The following is a 16,960-nucleotide window of genomic DNA, read 5'->3' as shown; positions in this document are numbered from 1 at the left end:
GGTGGTTTGCCATTCCCTCCTCTGGTGGATCACGTTTTGTCCGAACTCTTCTGCTACGGCCCATCTGTCTTGGGTGGCTTTGCACGTCATGGCTCATAGCTTCACTGAGTTATGCAAGCCCCTTCGCCACAACAAGGCTATGATGCATGAAAGGGGCCAAATCATCTCCCATGCTAGTAAGGTCATGCTTAAAATCTTGCATGCTAGGCTTCAGCATTATGCGAACCAAGAGCTTCCAGATGTCCACAAGAAAGAAAGTGAAAGTGAAGTCTCTCAGTCATGTCCAACTCTTTGTGACTCCATGGACTGTAGCCTATCACACTCCTCCATCCATGGGATTTTCCAGGCAAGAGTACTAGAGTGGGTTTCCATTTCCTTCTCCAGAGGATCTTCTTGACCCAGGAATCAAACCCAGATCTCCTGCATTGTAGGCAGATGCTTTACTGTCTGAGCCACCAGGGAAGTCCGTTTTAGAAAAGGAAGAGGAACTAGAGGTCAAATTGTCAACATTCGCTGGATTATAGAGAAAGCAAGGTAGTTTCAGAAAAACATCTACCTCTCTTTCTTCGACTGTGCTAAGTAAGGTCTTTGACTATGTGGATCATGACAAACTGTGGAAAGCTCTTACAGAGATGGGAATACCAGCCCATCGTACCTGTCTCCTGAGAAACCTGTATACGGGTCAAAAAGCAACAGTTAGAACCCTGTATGGAACAACTGATTGGTTCAAGATTGAGAAAGGAAAACTACAGGGCTGTCTGCTTACTCTAAATGCTGTCTGTTTGATCTATATGGTGAGCACATCATGAAATACCAAGCTGGATGAGTTACAAGCTGAAATCAAGATAAGCAGGAGAAACATCAACAACCTCAGATACCCGGATGATACCAGTCTAACGGTAGAAAGCAAAGAGGAACTAAAGAGCCTCTTGATGAGGGTGAAGGAGGATAATGAAAAAGCTGGCTTAAGACTAAATATTTAAAAAACTAAGATCATGGCATCCAGCCTCATTACTGCATGGCAAATAGAAGGGGAAAAGGTGGAAGTAGTTACAGATTTCCTCTTCTTGGGCTTCAAAATCACCACAGATGGTGACTGCAGCCATGAAATCAGAAGATGATTGCTTCTTGGCAAGAAAAGGATGGCAAACCTAGAGAGGCTGTTAAAATCAGAGACATTACTCTGCCGACAAAGGTCCCTATATTCAAGGCTAAGGTCTTCTCAGTGGTCACATATGGTTGTGAGAGCTAGACAGTTAAGAAAACTGAGTGCCAAAGAATTGATGCCTTCAAGCAGTGGTGCTAGAGAAGACTCCTGAAAGTGCCTTGGACAGAAAGGAGATGAAACCAGTCAATCCTAAAGGAAAACCCTGAATATTCACTGGAAGGACGGATGTTGAAGCCAAAGCTCCAGTATTTTGGTCACCTGATGTGAACAGACGACTCATTGGAAAAGTCCCTGATGCTGGGAAAGATTGAGGGTAGAAGGAGAAGAGGGTGTCAGAGGTTGAGATGGCTGGACAGCATCAGAGATGAACATGAACTTGGGCAAACTCCAGGAGATGGTGAGGGATAGAGAGACCTGGCATGCTGAAGTCTATGGGGTCGCAAAGTGTTGAACACAACTGAGTGACTGAACAACAATGGTTGATTTACAATTCTGTGTTAGTTTCAGGTGTACAACAAAATGATTCACTTATCAGTTCAGTTCAGTCGCTCAGTCGTGTCCGACTCTGCGACCCCATGAATCGCAGCACGTCAGGCCTCCCTGTCCATCACCAACTCCCAGAGTTCACTCAGACCCACGTCCATCGAGTCAGTGATGCCATACAGCCATCTCATCCTCTGTCGTCCCCTTCTCCTTCTGTCCCCAATCCCTCCCAGCATCGGAGTCTTTTCCAATGAGTCAACTCTTCGCATGAGGTGGCCGAAGTACTGGAGTTTCAGCTTCAGCATCATTCCCTCCAAAGAAATCCCAGGGCTGATCTCCTTCAGAATGGACTGGTTGGATCTCCTTGCAGTCCAAGGGACTCTCAAAGAGTCTTCTCTAACACCACAGTTCAAAAGCATCAATTCTTCGGCACTCAGCTTTCTTCACAGTCCAACTCTCACATCCGTACATGACCACTGGAAAAACCATAGCCTTGACTAGACGGACCTTTGTTGGCAAAGTAATGTCTATGCTTTTGAATATGCTATCTAGGTTGCTCATAACTTTTCTTCCAAGGAGTAAGCGTCTTTTAATTTCATGGCTGCAGTCACCATCTGCAGTGATTTTGGAGCCCCCAAAAATAAAGCCTGACACTGTTTCCCCATCTGTTTCTCATGAAGTGATGGGACCGGATGCCATGATCTTCATTTTCTGAATGTTGATTCACTTATATATATATACATATATCCACTCTTTTTTAGATTCTTTTCCATATAGGCCATTACAGAGTACTGAATAGTGTTCCCTGTGCTATACAGTAGGTGCTTATTATCTATTTTATATATAGTAGAGTGTATATGTCAATCCCAATCTCCCAATTTGTTCCCACCCACACCATGCTTTCCCCCTTGTTAACGTAAGTTTGTTTTCTACATCTATGACTCTATTTCTGTTTTGTAAATAAGTTCATTTCTACCATTTTTTAGATTTCACATATAAGCGATATCATGATATTTGTGTTTCCCTGTCTGACTGACTTCACTCAGTATCACAGTCTTTATGTCCATCCATATGGCTGCAAATGGCATGATTTTTTTCTCTTTTATGGCTGATATTTCATTGTATATATGTACCACGTCTTTTAAAATCCATTTATCTATTGATGGACATTTAGATTTCTTCCCTGTCTTGGATATAAAAAGTGCTGCTGTGAACACTGGAGTGCATATACATTTTTGAATTATGTTTTTTTCTGGGTATATGCTCAGTAGTGGGATTACTGGGTCATTTGGTAGTTCTGTTTTTAGTTTTTTTAAATTTATTTGTTTTAATTGGAGGCTAATTACTTTGCAGTATTGTAGTGGTTTTTGCCATACATTGACAAGAATCAGCAATGGGTGCACATGTATCCCCCATTCTGAACCCCACTCCTACCTACCTCCCGATCCCATCCCTCAGGGTCATCCCAGTTTGCCGGCCTTGAGCACCCTGTGTCATGCACTGAACCTGGACTGGTGATCTGTTTTACATATGGTAATATACATGTTTCAAGGATATTCTCTCAAAGCATCCCACCCTCGCCTTCTCCCACAGAGTCCAAAAGTCTGTTCTTTATATCTGTGTCTCTTTTGCTGTCTTCCACATAGGGTCATGGTTACCATCTTGCTAAACTTCATATATCTGCCTTAATATACTGTATTGGTGTTTTTCTTTCTGACTTACTTCACTCTGTATAATAGGCTCCAGTTTCATCCACCTCATTAGAACTGATTCAAATGTATTCTTTTTAATAGCTGAGTAATACTCCATTGTGTATATGTACCACAGCTTTCTTATCCATTCATCTGCTGATGGACATCTAGGTTGCTTGCATGTCCTAGCTATTGTAAACAGTGCTGCAATGAACATTGGGGTACAAGTGTCTCTTTCAATTCTTGTTTCCTGGTGTGTATGCCCAGCAGTGGGATTGCTGGGTCGTATGGGAGTTCTGTTCTCAGTTTTTTAAGGAATCTCCATACTGTTCTCCATAGTGGCTGTACTGGTTTGCATTCCCACCAACAGTGTAAGAGGGTTCCCTTTTCTCCGCACCCTCTCCAGCATTTATTGTTTGTAGACTTTCAGATGGGAACCATTCTGACTGCCGTGAGATGGTATCTCATTGTGGTTTTGATTTGCATTTCTCTAATAATGAGTGATGTTGAGCATCTTTTCATGTTTTTGTTAGCTATCTGTATGTCTTCTTTGGAGAAATGTCTGTTTAGTTCTTTGGCCCACTTTTTGATTGGGTCGTTTATTTTTCTGGAATTGAGCTGCATGAGCTGCTTGTATATTCTTGAGACTGACTTTTTGTCAGTTGCTTCATTTGCTATTATTTTCTCCCATTCTGAAGGCTGTCTTTTCATCTTACTTATAGTTTCCTTTGTTGTGCAAATGCTTTTCAGTTTAATTAGATGCCATTTGTTAATTTTTCCTTTTATTTCCATTACTCTGGGAGGTGGGTGATAGAGAATCCTGCTGTGATTTATGTCGGAGAGTGTTTTGCCTACGTTTTCCTCTAGGACTTTTATAGTTTCTGGTCTTAAATTTAGATCTTTAACCAATTTTGAGTTTAATTTTGTGTATGGTGTTAGAAAGTGTTCTAGTTTCATGCTTTTCCAAGTTTTCCCAGCACCACTTGTTAAAGAGATTGTCTTTTCTCCATTGTATATTCTTGCCACCTTTGTCAAAGATAAGGTGTCCATATGTGCATGGATTTATCTCTGGGCTTTCTATTTTGTTCCATTGATCTATATTTCTGTCTTTGTGCCAGTACCATATTGTCTTGATGACTGTAGCTTTATAGTATAATCTGAAGTCAGGCAGGTTGATTCCTCCAGTTCCATTCTTTTTTCTCAAGATTGCTTTGGCTACTCGAGGTTTTTTGTGTTTCCATACAAATTGTGAAATTATTTGTTCTAGTTCTCTGAAAAATATCGTTGGTAGCTTGATAAGGATTGCATTGAATCTATAGATTGCTTTGGGTAGTATACTCATTTTCACTATATTGATTCTTCCCATCCATGAAGATGGTATATTTCCCCATCTATTTGTGTCATCTTTGATTTCTTTCATCAGTGTTTTATAGTTTTCTATATGTAGGTCTTTTGTTTCTTTAGGTAGATTTATTCCTAAGTATTTTATTCTTTTCGTTGCAATGGTGAATGGAATTGTTTCCTTAATTTCTCTTTCTGTTTTCTCATTGTTAGTGTATAGGAATGCAAGGGATTTCTGTGTGTTAATTTTATATCCTGCAACTTTACTATATTCATTGATTACCTCTAGTAATTTTCTGGTGGTGTCTTTGGGGTTTTCTATGTAGAGAATCATCTCATTTGCAAACAGTGAGAGTTTTACTTCTTTTCCAATCTGGATTCTTTTTATTTCTTTTTCTTACCTGATTGCTGTGAGTAAAACTTCCAAAACTATGTTAAATAGTAGTGCTGAGAGTGGGAACCCTTGTCTTATTCTTGACTTTAGGGGAAATACTCTCAGTTTTTCACCATTGAGGATAATGTTTGCTGTGGGTTTATCATATATGGCTTTTATTATGTTGAGGTATGTTCCTTCCATACCTGCTTTCTGGAGGGATTTTTTTTTTTTTATCATAAATGGATGTTGAATTTTGTCAAGAGCTTTCTCTGCATCTATTGAGATAATCATATGGTTTTTATCTTTCAATTTGTTAATGTGGTGTATTACATTGATTGCTTTGTGGATATTGAAGAATCCATGCATCCCTAGGATAAAGCCCACTTGGTCATGACGTATGATCATTTTAATATGTTGTTGGATTCTGTTTGCTAGAATTTTGTTGAGGATTTTTGCATCTATGTTCATCAGAGATATTGGCCTGTTGTTCTCTTTTTTTGTGGCATCTTTGTCTGGTTTTGGTATTAGGGTGTTGGAGGCCTCATAGAATGAGTTTGGCAGTTTTCCTTCCTCTGCAATTTTCTGGAAGAGTTTGAGTAGGATAGGTGTTAGTTCTCTAAATTTTTGGTAGAATTCAGCTGTGAAGCCATCTGGTCCTGGGCTTTTGTTTGTTGGAAGATTTTTGATTCCTGTTTCGATTTCCGTGCTTGTGATGGGTCTGTTAAGATTTTCTATTTCTTCCTGGTTCAGTTTTGGAAAGTTATACTTTTCTAAGAATTTGTCCATTTCTTCCAAGTTGTCCATTTTATTGGCCTATAGTTGCTGATAGTAGTCTCTTATGATCCTTTGTATTTCTGTGTTGTCTGTTGCGATTTCTCCATTTTTATTTCTAATTTTGTTGAATTGATTCTTCTTCCTTTTTTTCTTGATGAGTCTGGCTACTGGTTTGTCTATTTTATTTATCTGCTCAAAGAACCAGCTTTTAGTTTTGTTGAGTTTTGCTATAGTCTTCTTTGTTTCTTTTTCATTTATTTCTGCCCTAATGTTTATGATTTCTTTCCTTCTACTAACCCTGGAGTTTTTCATTTCTTCTTTTTCTTGTTGCTTTAGGTGTAAAGTTAGGTTATGTATTCTACTTTTCTCTTGTTTCTTGAGGTAAGCTTGTATTGCTATGAAACTTCCACTTAGCACTGCTTTCCCTAAATCCCATAGGTTTTGGGTTGTGTTTTTGTTTTCATTTGTTTCAATGCATATTTTGATTTCTTTTTTGATTTCTTCTGATTTGCTGGTTATTCTGAAGCATGTTCTTTAGCCTCCATATGTTTGTATTTTTAATAGTTTTTTTCCCCTGTAGTTGACATCTAATCTTAACCGCATTGTGATCAGAAAAGATGCTTGAAATGATTACACAGTTTTTTGAATTTACCAAGGCTAGATTTATTGCCCAGGATGTGATCTATCCTGGAGAATGTTCCATGTGCACTTGAGAAAAAGGTGAAATTCATTGTTTTGGGGTGAAATGTCCTACAGATATCAATTAGGTCTAACTGGTCCATTTAAAGTTTGTGTTTCCTTGTTAATTTTCTGTTTAGTTGATCTATCCATGGGTGTAAGTGGGGTATTAAAGTCTCCCACTATTATTTTGTTACTGTTAATTTCCCCTTTCATACTTGTTAGCATTTCCTTTACATATTGTGCTGCTCCTATGTTTAGGTGCATATATATATAAAAATATATATATATATACATACACACACACCTATATATATATATATATAAAATGTTTTATATATATATATAATAGTTACATCTTCTTCTTGGATCGATCCTTTGATCATTATGTAGTGTCCTTCTTTGTCTCTTTTCACAGCCTTTATTTCAAAGTCTATTTTATCTGATATGAGTATTGCTACTCTTGCTTTCTTTTGGTCTCCATTTGCATGGAATATCTTTTTCCAGCCCTTCACTTTCAGTCTGTATGTGTCCCTTGTTTTGAGGTGGGTCTCTTGTAGACAGAATATATAGGGGTCTTGTTTTTGTATCCATTCAGCCAGTCTTTGTCTTTTGTTTGGGGCATTCAACCCATTTACATTTAAGGTAATTATTGATAAGTATGACCCCATTGCCATTTACTTTGTTGTTTTGGGTTCAAGTTTATAAACCTTTTTTCTGTTTCCTGAGAAATAAATTAAGTAAATGAAATAAATGCTTTAGCATTTGTTGAAGAGCTGGTTTGGTCGTGCTGAATTCTCTCAGGTTTTGCTAGTCTGTAAAGCTTTTGATTTCTCCTTCATATTTGAATGAGATCCTTGCTGGGTTTCTTGGACTTGGGTGGCTATTTCCTTCCCCATTTTAGGGAAGTTTTCAACTGTTATCTCCTCAAGTGTTTTCTCATGCCCTTTTGTTTTGTCTTCTTCTTCTGGGACTCCTATGATTTGAATGTTGGGGAATTTAACATTGTTCCAGAGGTCTCTGAGGCTGTCCTCATTTCTTTTAATTCTTTTTTCCTCTCTCCTTCATTTATTTCCACCTTTCTATCTTCCACCTCACTTATCTTATCCTTTGCCTCAGTTATTCTACTGTTGGTTCCCTCCAGAGTGGTTTTGATCTCAGTTATTGCATTATTCATTATTGATTGACTCTTTTTTATTTCTTCTCGGTCCTTGATAAACATTTCTTGAATCTTCTCAATCCTTGTCTCTAGTCTATTTACCTGTAACTCCATTTCGTTTTCAAGATTTTGGATCCTCTTTACTATCATTATTCTGAATTCTTTTTCAGGTAGACTCCCTATCTCCTCCTCTTTGGTTTGGTTTGGTCGGCATTTATCATGTTCCTTTACCTGCTGACTATTTCTTTGCCTTTTCATTTGTTTATTTCTTTTTAAATATAAATTTATTTATTTTAATTGAAGGCTAATTACTTTACAATATTGTATTGGTTTTGCCATACATTGACATGAATATGCCATGGGTGTACATGTGTTCCCCATCCTGAACCCCCTCCCACCTCCCTCCCCATCCCCTCCCTCTGGGTCTTCCCAGTGTCATTTGTTTAGATTGCTGTGTTTGGGGTGGCCTTTCTGTAGGCTGGAAGTATGTGGTTCCTCTTTATTTTGGAGGTTGCTCTGTGTGGGTGGGGTTGGACGAGTGGCTTGTCAAGATTTCCTGGTTAGGGAAGCTTGCATCTGTGTTCTGGTGGGTGGAGCTGGATCTCTTCTCTCTGGAGTGCAATGAAGTGTCCAGTGTGATTTTTGGGGTGTCTGTGGGTTTGGCATGACATTGGGCAGCCTGTATTTTAATGCTCAGGGCTGTGTTCCTGTGTTGCTGGAGAATCAGCATGGTATGTCTTGCTCTGGAATTTGTTGGCTCTTGGGTGGAGCTTGGTTTAAGTGTAGGTATGGAGGCTTTTGGATGAGCTCTTGTCAATTCATGTTCCCTGGAGTTAGGAGTTTTCTGGTGTTCTCAAGTTTTGGATTTAAGCCTCCTGCCTCTGGCTTTCAGTCTTATTCTTACAGTAGCCTCAAGAATTCTCCATCCATATAGCACAGATGATAAAACATCTAGGTTAATGGTGAAAAGATTCTCCACAGTGAGTGGCACCCAAAGAGGTTCACAGAGTTACATGGAGAAGAGAAGAGGGAGGAGGGAGATAGAGGTGACCAGGAGGAGAAGAGGGATTTATTATGAGGGCCTAATTGTTTGCTTATATTGGCCTTAGGCACTCTTGGCCCTGTTGTTTTCCACTGGCTGGAGGAGGAGGGTGTTTCAGTATTTCTTGTAGCATAAAATAAAGCTGAACTATCATTCTGTGTCTGAATATATTTTCAAATACTGGGCCTCCACAGTTTCTTGCCTTTCTCCTTGGTTTCAAGGGAAGGTTCTGGGCTTCAGATAGTCTAGTAGTACAGTATAATTGAAGACAATTTAGGAAATGGAAGAAAATTAAAATCTATTATGGCTTCTCATTCAGCATGAACTGTGGTCGGTACTTTGGAATATTTTCTTAGTTTTATATTGGCATTTATATGGCTCAGCTGGTAAAGAATACGCCTTTAATGAGGGAGACCTGGGTTCGAGCCCTGGGTTGGGAAGATCTCCTGAGAAGGGAAAGGCTATGCATTCCAGCATTCTGACCTGGAGAATTCCATGGATTGTATAGTCCATGGGGTCACAGTGTTGGACACAACTGATTGTCACATCATCTATAACAATAATTAATTTTTGCATATTCAGGATTAATTTTTTCCTGGAATCGTTTTTATTTAACATATAAGCATTTTGTCTTTCAAAAATTTATTCAAAAACATGTACTTGGATGCATATAAGAAGTAGCATAATGTAAGTGTTCAGTCAGTTCAGTTCAGTCTCTCAGTCATGTCCAATTCTTTGCAACCCCATGGACTGCAGCACGCCAGGCATCCCTGTCCATCACCTACTCCCGGAGTTTACCTAAACATATCCACTGAGTCCGTGATGCCATTCAAACATCTCAACTTCTGTCATCCTCTTCTGCCACCTTCAATCTTTCCCAGTATCAGGGTCTTTTCAAATGAGTCAGTTCTTCGCATCAGGTGGCCAAAGTACTGGAGTTTCAGCTTCAACATCAGTCCTTCCAATGAATATTCAGGACTGATCTCCTTTAGGATGGACTGGTTGGATCTCCTTATAGTCCAAGGGACTCTCAAGAGTCTTCTCCAACACTACAGTTCAAAAGCATCAATTTTTAAGCACTCAGCTTTATTTTATATTCCAACTCTCACATCCATACATGACTAGTGGAAAAACCATGGCCTTGACTAGATGGACCTTTGTTGGGAAAGCAATGTCTCTGCTTTTTAATGTGCTGTCTCAGTTCAGTTCAGTTCAGTCGCTCAGTCGTGTCCAACTCTTTGTGACCCAATGAATTGCAGCACGCCAGGCCTCCCTGTCCATCACCAACTCCCAGAGTTCACTCAATCTCACGTCCATCGAGTCCCTGATGCCATGCAGCCATCTCATCCTCTGTCGTCCCCTTTTCCTTCTGCCCCCAATCCCTCCCAGCATCAGAGTCTTTTCCAACGAGTCAACTCTTCGCATGAGGTGGACAAAGTACTGGAGTTTCAGCTTTAGCATCAGTCCTTCCAAAGAAATCCCAGGGCTGATCTCCTTTAGAATGGACTGCTTGGATTTCCTTGCAGTCCAAGGGACTCTCAAGAGTCTTCTCCAACACCACAGTTCAAAAGCATCAATTCTTCAGCGCTCAGCTTTCTTCACAGTCCAACTCTCACATCCATACATGACTACTGGAAAAACCATAGCCTTGACTAGATGGACCTTTGTTGGCAAAGTAATGTCTCTGCTTTTGAATATGCTATCTAGGTTGGTCATAACTTTCCTTCCAAGGAATAAGCATCTTTTAATTTCATGGCTGCAATCACCATCTGCAGTGTGATTTTGGAGCCCCCAAAAATAAAGTCTGACACTGTTTCCACTGTTTCCCCATCTATTTCCCATGAAGTGATGGGACCAGATGCCATGATCTTTGTTTTCTGAAAGTTGAGCTTTAAGCCAACTTTTTAACTCTCCTCTTTCACTTTCATCAAAAGGCTCTTTAGTTCCTCTTCACTTTCTGCCATAAGGGTGGTGTCATCTGCATATCTGAGGTTATTGATATTTCTCCCAGAAATCTTGATTCCAGCTCGTGCTTCTTCCAGCCCAGCATTTCTCATAATGTACTCGGCATATAAGTTAAATAAGCAGGGTGACAGCATACAGCCTTGACGTACTCCTTTTCCAATTTGGAACCGGTCTGTTGTTCCATGTCCATTTCTAACTGTTGCTTCCTGACCTCATATAGGTTTCTCAAGAGGCAGGTCAGGTGGTCTGGTATTCCCATTTCTTTCAGAATTTTCCACAGTTTATTGTGATCCACACAGTCAAAGGCTTTGGCATAGTCAATAAAGCAGAAATAGATGTTTTTCTGGAACTCTCTTGCTTTTTTGATGATCCAGCGGATGTTGGCAATTTGATCTCTGGTTCCTCTGCCTTTTCTAAAACCAGCTTGAACATCTGGAAGTTCACGGTTCATGTACTGCTGAAGCCTGGCTTACAGAACTTTGAGCATTACTAGCCTGTGAGATGAGTGCAATTGTGCAGTAGTTTGAGCATTCTTTGGCATTGCCTTTGCTGTCTAGGTTGGTCATAATTTTCCTTCCTAGGAGTAAGTGTCTTTTAATTTCATGGCTGCAATCACCATCTGCAGTGTGATTTTGGAGCCCCCCAAAATAAAGTCTGACACTGTTTCCACTGTTTCCCCATCTATTTCCCATGAAGTGATGGGACCAGATGCCATGATCTTAGTTTTATGAATGTTGAGCTTTAAGCCAACTTTTTCACTCTCCTCTTTCACTTTCATCAACAGATTCTTTAGTTCCTCTTCACTTTCTGCCATAAGGGTGCTGTCATCTGCATATCTGAGGTTATTGATATTTCTCCCAGCAATCTTGATTCCAGCTTGTGCTTCATCCAGCCCAGTGTTTCTCATGATGTACTCTGCATATAAGTTAAATAAGCAGGGTGACAATATACAGCCTTGATGTACTCCTTTCCCTATTGGAACCAGTCTGTTGTTCCATGTCCATTTCTAACTGTTGCTTCCTGACATGCATACAGACTTCTCAAGAGGAAGTTCAGGTGGTTCAGTATTCCTATCTCTTGTTAAACATTTAATATGTTTCTATTTGTCCCTAATAATGATTCAGTGGAATTCTTCTGTATAAGTCTTTGCCTGATTGGTTATGTCCTCAAGATAGATTCCAAAGGGTAGAAATACTGAGATAAAATTTTACTTTTCTATTGATTTTTTAAGGCTATTGGCCTACAGTAGGTGGTTGCTACTCAAAAGTGTGCCTCCCCCCCAGAATTCTAGTTTGCTGACCACCTTTACCAGTAGGTCTGATTCCTCCCAAAGTAAAAACCTTAGCTTGCAGAAGATCAAACAACTCAGAAACTATAGAACTGTAACTTTATGGCCTACTGACCTTGTTTCTGATCAATGTAGAAAAGTTTGGGGACAATTAGTTAAGTCTTTGGGGGAGGAGTTAGCTCCCTCCAATGTTTAGTATTTGCTGCAACCTCATGAAATTTCCTGATAGTTTTAGTAGTTCTGTGAATAACACCATATTTTCTACATGTATGATCAGGTTATCTGCAGATAAGGTGTACTCAGTCACTCAGTTGTGTTCAACTCTTTGCAACCCCATGGATTATAGCCTGCCAGGCTCCTCTGTCCATGGAGTTTTCCAGGTAAGAATACTCAAGTGGGTTGCCATTTCTTCCTCCAGGGGATCTTTCTGACCTAGGGATCGAGCCCACATCCCCTGCAGTGGCAGGCAGATTCTTTACCATTGTGCCTCCTGGGAAGTGGCACAGTGTTAACATTGAAAGAAAGTAAATGTGCATCTTCACTGAATAAAGATTAAGTAAATCAGAATAAGCCCATCCCTTGGTGGCTCAGTGGTAAAGAACCCACCTGCCAATGCAAGAGACTCGGATTTCATCTGATTCAGGAAGATCCCCTGGAGTAGAAAAGGACAACCCATCAGGTATTCTTGCCTGGGAAATCCCATGGACAGAGGATCCTGGTGGGCTGCAATCCATAGGGTTGTGGAGTAGAATACAATTGAGCAACTAAACAACAAAACAATAAGAAAGAAATCCGAAGAAGTTGAGAATCTGTGTGAGGAGATGATATGTTCCTGTTTTAATAGTATGCTCCCACTATGTGACTGTGGGTATTACTTTTGACCTTTTTTTAATTTGTGTGGGTCTCAGTTGCAGCATGCAGGATCTTCAATGCAGCATGCGAGCTCTTATTTAATAATTGCAGCGATGTGGGATCTAGTCAGCTCACAAGGAATTGAACCTGGGCAACCTGCATTGGAATTGTGGAGTCCTAGCCACTGGACCACCAGGGAAGTCCCTGACATCAGTATTTTCTTTATTTGGGAAAATAATTGTCTGCTCTATTAGATTAATGGGCTTCCCAGGTGGCACAGTGGTAAAGAATCCACCTGCTAATGCAGGAGATGCAAGAGATGCAGTTTCAAACCCTGGGTTGAGAAGATCCCTTGGAGAGGAAATGGCAACCCACTCCAGTATTCTTGCCTGGAAAATTCCAGGGACAGAGGAGACTGGCAGTCTACTGTCTATGGGGTTGCAAAGAGTTGAATGTGACAGTCGGACTGAGCATGCATGCTCTATTAGATTAAGAAATAATCTTTCCCAGTCTTGTTCCTTTAAAACATTGGAACTTGATTTTGAATTTGATGAAAAGTGTATACCACTGTCGAGGACATGTATGAGTTTCATAACCCAGCATCTGTTTTCCTTTTCTTGGTACTGATATGCTGTCACCTGGGAAAATTGCCCCTTTCCTTTTCTCTCAGCCACTGTGACTGTGATAGAGTTGACTTCACCTCTGATTCCAGGGGTTGGCATGTGGCCCAGGCCTGCCTACTTGAAGCACTGCTTTCCTGCAGCTGTGGTGATATCATCCAACCAGTGACACTTTGGGTCTCTAGGGGAGACAGGATGTCAAAGGACAGAGGGAGAGTTGGAGCAAGAAGGCAAATCTCAGGGAACAAAATGCTGGATCTAGCCATGCCTAAAGACAAACTACTTCTGTACCTTGTAGTTACACAGACCCAGAAACTCTCCCTTTGGCTGAAAAACCACTGTGGATATTCTTGGTTGTTTTTGTTCCACTTGTTTTTCACTTGCAATAGCAAAGTCTTGACTATCAGTGAATTGAAGAATCATAATTTTCTTTTTTACTTAACCAATGTGGTCTGATGGAGAAGGCAATGGCACCCCACTCCAGTACTCTTGCCTGGAAAATCCCATTGGCAGAGGAGCCTGGTAGGCTGCAGTCCATGGGGTCGCTAAGAGTTGGACACGACTGAGCAACTTCACTTTCACTTTTCATTTTCTTGCATTGGAGAAGGAAATGGTAACCCACTCCAGTGTTCTTGCCTGGAGAATCCCAGGGACGGCAGAGCCTGGTGGGCTGCCGTCTATGGGGTCACACAGAGTCAGACACGACTGAAGTGACTTAGCATAGCATAGCAATGTGGTCTGAAGACTTGGTCCTTCTTTAATACTTCAAGGGAGAAATAGGCCTATTTTGTTACTAAGGGATTAGTTCCTTGCTGATCAACCCATATCATGGTAGAAAAGGAGCCCAGTGAGTCAAAGGAGGGGAGGGACACTGCAAGGGGCAGCTGGAGGAAGGGGACAAGGAGGGTGACCATCCCTTGCCAGATAGGGCACCCAGAATCGACCCAAAATTGGGCCATATAGTGGATACGGCGAAGCCTGTGCCATCCACAGTACTTTAAGAGCTGTATAATATTCCTCAGAATGTGTAATCCATAGTTATTTTAACCAATCTCTTGTATATAGGTCTTTAGGCTGTTTGAAATTTGTCAGTATTATAAACAAACCTGAAATGGATATCCTGGTACATTTGTTTTTGTGTAATACATTATGTGGAGAAAGAAATGGCAATGCACTCAAGTATTCTTGCCTGGGAAATCCCATGGACAGAGGAGCCTGGTGGGCTGCTGTCTATGGGGTCACACAGAGTCAGATACGACTGACGTGACTTAGCAGCAGCAGCAGCAGCAGCAGAATACATCCTGTGAAATGCTGAGCTGGATGAAGTACAAGCTGGAATCAAGACTTCTGGGGAAAATATCAATAATCTCAGATACACAAATGACACCACACTTATGGCAGAAAGCAAAGAACTAAAGAATCTCTTTATGAAACTGAAAGAGGAGAGTGAAAACGTTGGCTTAAAGCTCAACATTCAGAAAACAAAGATCATGGCATCTGGTCCCTTCAATTCATGGCCAACAGATGGGGCAACAGTCCAAACAGTGACAGGCTTTATTTTGGGGGGCTCCAAAATCAGTGCAGATAGTGACTTCAGCCATGAAATTAAAACACACTTACTCCTTGGAAGAAAAGTTATGACCAACCAAGACAGGATATTAAAAAGCAGAGACATTACCTTGTCAACAAAGTTCCATCTAGTCAAGGCTATGGTCTTTCCACTAGTCATGTATGGATGTGAGAGTTGGACTATACAGAAAGCTGAGTGCCGAAGAATGGATGCTTTTGAACTGTGGTGTTGGAAGAAGACTCTTGAGAGTCCCTTGGACTGCAAAGAGATCCAATCAGTTCATCCTAAAGGAGATCAGTCCTGAATATTCATTGGAAGGACTGAGGCTGAAGCTGAAACTCCATACTTTGGCCACCTGATGGCAAAAAGCTGACTCATTTGAAAAGACCCTGATGCTGGGAAAGATTGAAGGTGGGAGGAGAAGGGGATGACAGAGGATGAGATGGTTAGAGGGCATCACTGACTCAATGGACATGAGTTTGAGTAAACTCTGGGAGTTGGTGATGGACAGGGAGGCCTGGCATGCTACAGTCCATGGGGTTGCAAAGAGTCGGACATGACTGAGCAACTGAAGTGAACTGTGTAGGAAACCAGTGTAGGAATCAATGCCCTGGGGAAGGATGCACTGCCTAGGTTAATATTAGGTGCTCTTTCTTGGCCTAGGCTTAGGGATAACTAGGGGCACAAAGTACCCTGTAATTGGTTGGTTGATCCCAACCAACAGGAAAAGCTGCTTGAGACAGAACATGATGGAAATTTGGAGCTGGCCACCATCTTCAGCAATCAGCCGGCTAAAAGGGAGGGAAAAAGAAAATAAAATTAAATGTGGGAACTGTTCTCCTAATTCTGCCCCCTCAGCTGGTGTCAGGCACACTGAACATGTCTACATCCTTAGACTTCGTCTTTTGGTGGTCTCCAGTTCACTATTAGAATGACCCCAGACATCTGCCACCCACCCAGGCCCCTTTGCAAACTAACATTGCTAGGATGCTGCCCTTCACTGTGAGCTCCTTCCCTACTGCCCTGCGATAGGGCTGGATGTGTGGGCTCAGGGACTGGCGGGCCATCTCTGCCTCCATGGGTGACGGGAAGAGCACTACGATGGAGCTGGTGGCGGCGAGGTTAAGGGACCATCTCCACCAACCTTGCCTGTGCCTCAGGCCTACTCTTCATTTGGAGGCCTGTTTCCTTCTGGCCATTCTCACTTGTCTCCATCCCCACCCCAAGTCTGCTCCCAGCCCTTCAGGCCATCTGCCCCCTCCATCTCTCCCTGCCACCCCTGACCCATGCCCCAAGGCCAGACCCTCTAGCCATCTTCTTGGTCTCCCTCCCCACAGCCCTTCCTATCCCCAGGCTGACTGCTTTCTCTCCATTCCACTGTCTACAGGAGGCCCATTCCTCCCTGCTCCAGCCCCCGCCCCTGGCCTCTCTTCAAATAGGATACAAATTGAGAAGTTGGCTTCTTGGTCCTCTGGCCATGGGTGGCACACACCCACCAACTCCTGATGCAGCATGTCCAAGAGGCCATGGCCTGACGTGTCCTGGCCCCAGGGCACCGTGGACACCAGGCCCTGGCGCTGCATGTCCACCTGGTCCTGGAGCGGGGTGGCCACCCGGCCCTGGCATGGCATCTCTGCCAGGTCCCGGAGCGTGAGGTGCCTGCACCAGCTCTGGGGCTCCAGCCGCGGCTGCACCTGCCTCTCCCGCGCCTCCGAGGCCCTCGTGGCCTTCACGGCCATTTGAGTCACCAGCTCCATCCAGACCTCTCTGGTCTTCAGCATCTCCCGCCACTCCACCTCTGCCAGCACCTGGGTCTGCAGCCTCCATGACCACTCACGCTGCAGGTCAGCCCACCACGGCCACCTGGAGCGTCTGAGAGTCCGAGGCACCCAAAGGAAACCACGCCCCTGGGCGGGTGATGTCACTATGGGTGCCGAGAACGCCTGTGCACTC

The 16,960-nt window shown here is 42.2% G+C and overlaps 1 protein-coding gene across 2 annotated transcripts in view; it reads left to right on the top strand.

Moving 5' to 3' along the window:
• IKBKG (inhibitor of nuclear factor kappa B kinase regulatory subunit gamma) overlaps positions 1 to 16,960 on the top strand; it is a 57,388-nt gene that overhangs the window by 30,173 nt on the left and 10,255 nt on the right. The window lies entirely within an intron of this gene.

This window comes from Bos mutus, chromosome X (assembly GCF_027580195.1).
Source record: "Bos mutus isolate GX-2022 chromosome X, NWIPB_WYAK_1.1, whole genome shotgun sequence".
Lineage (NCBI taxonomy): Eukaryota > Metazoa > Chordata > Mammalia > Artiodactyla > Bovidae > Bos > Bos mutus.
The sequence above is the reverse complement of the archived record's forward strand: the minus strand, read 5'-3'. Positions and strand labels throughout refer to the sequence as shown.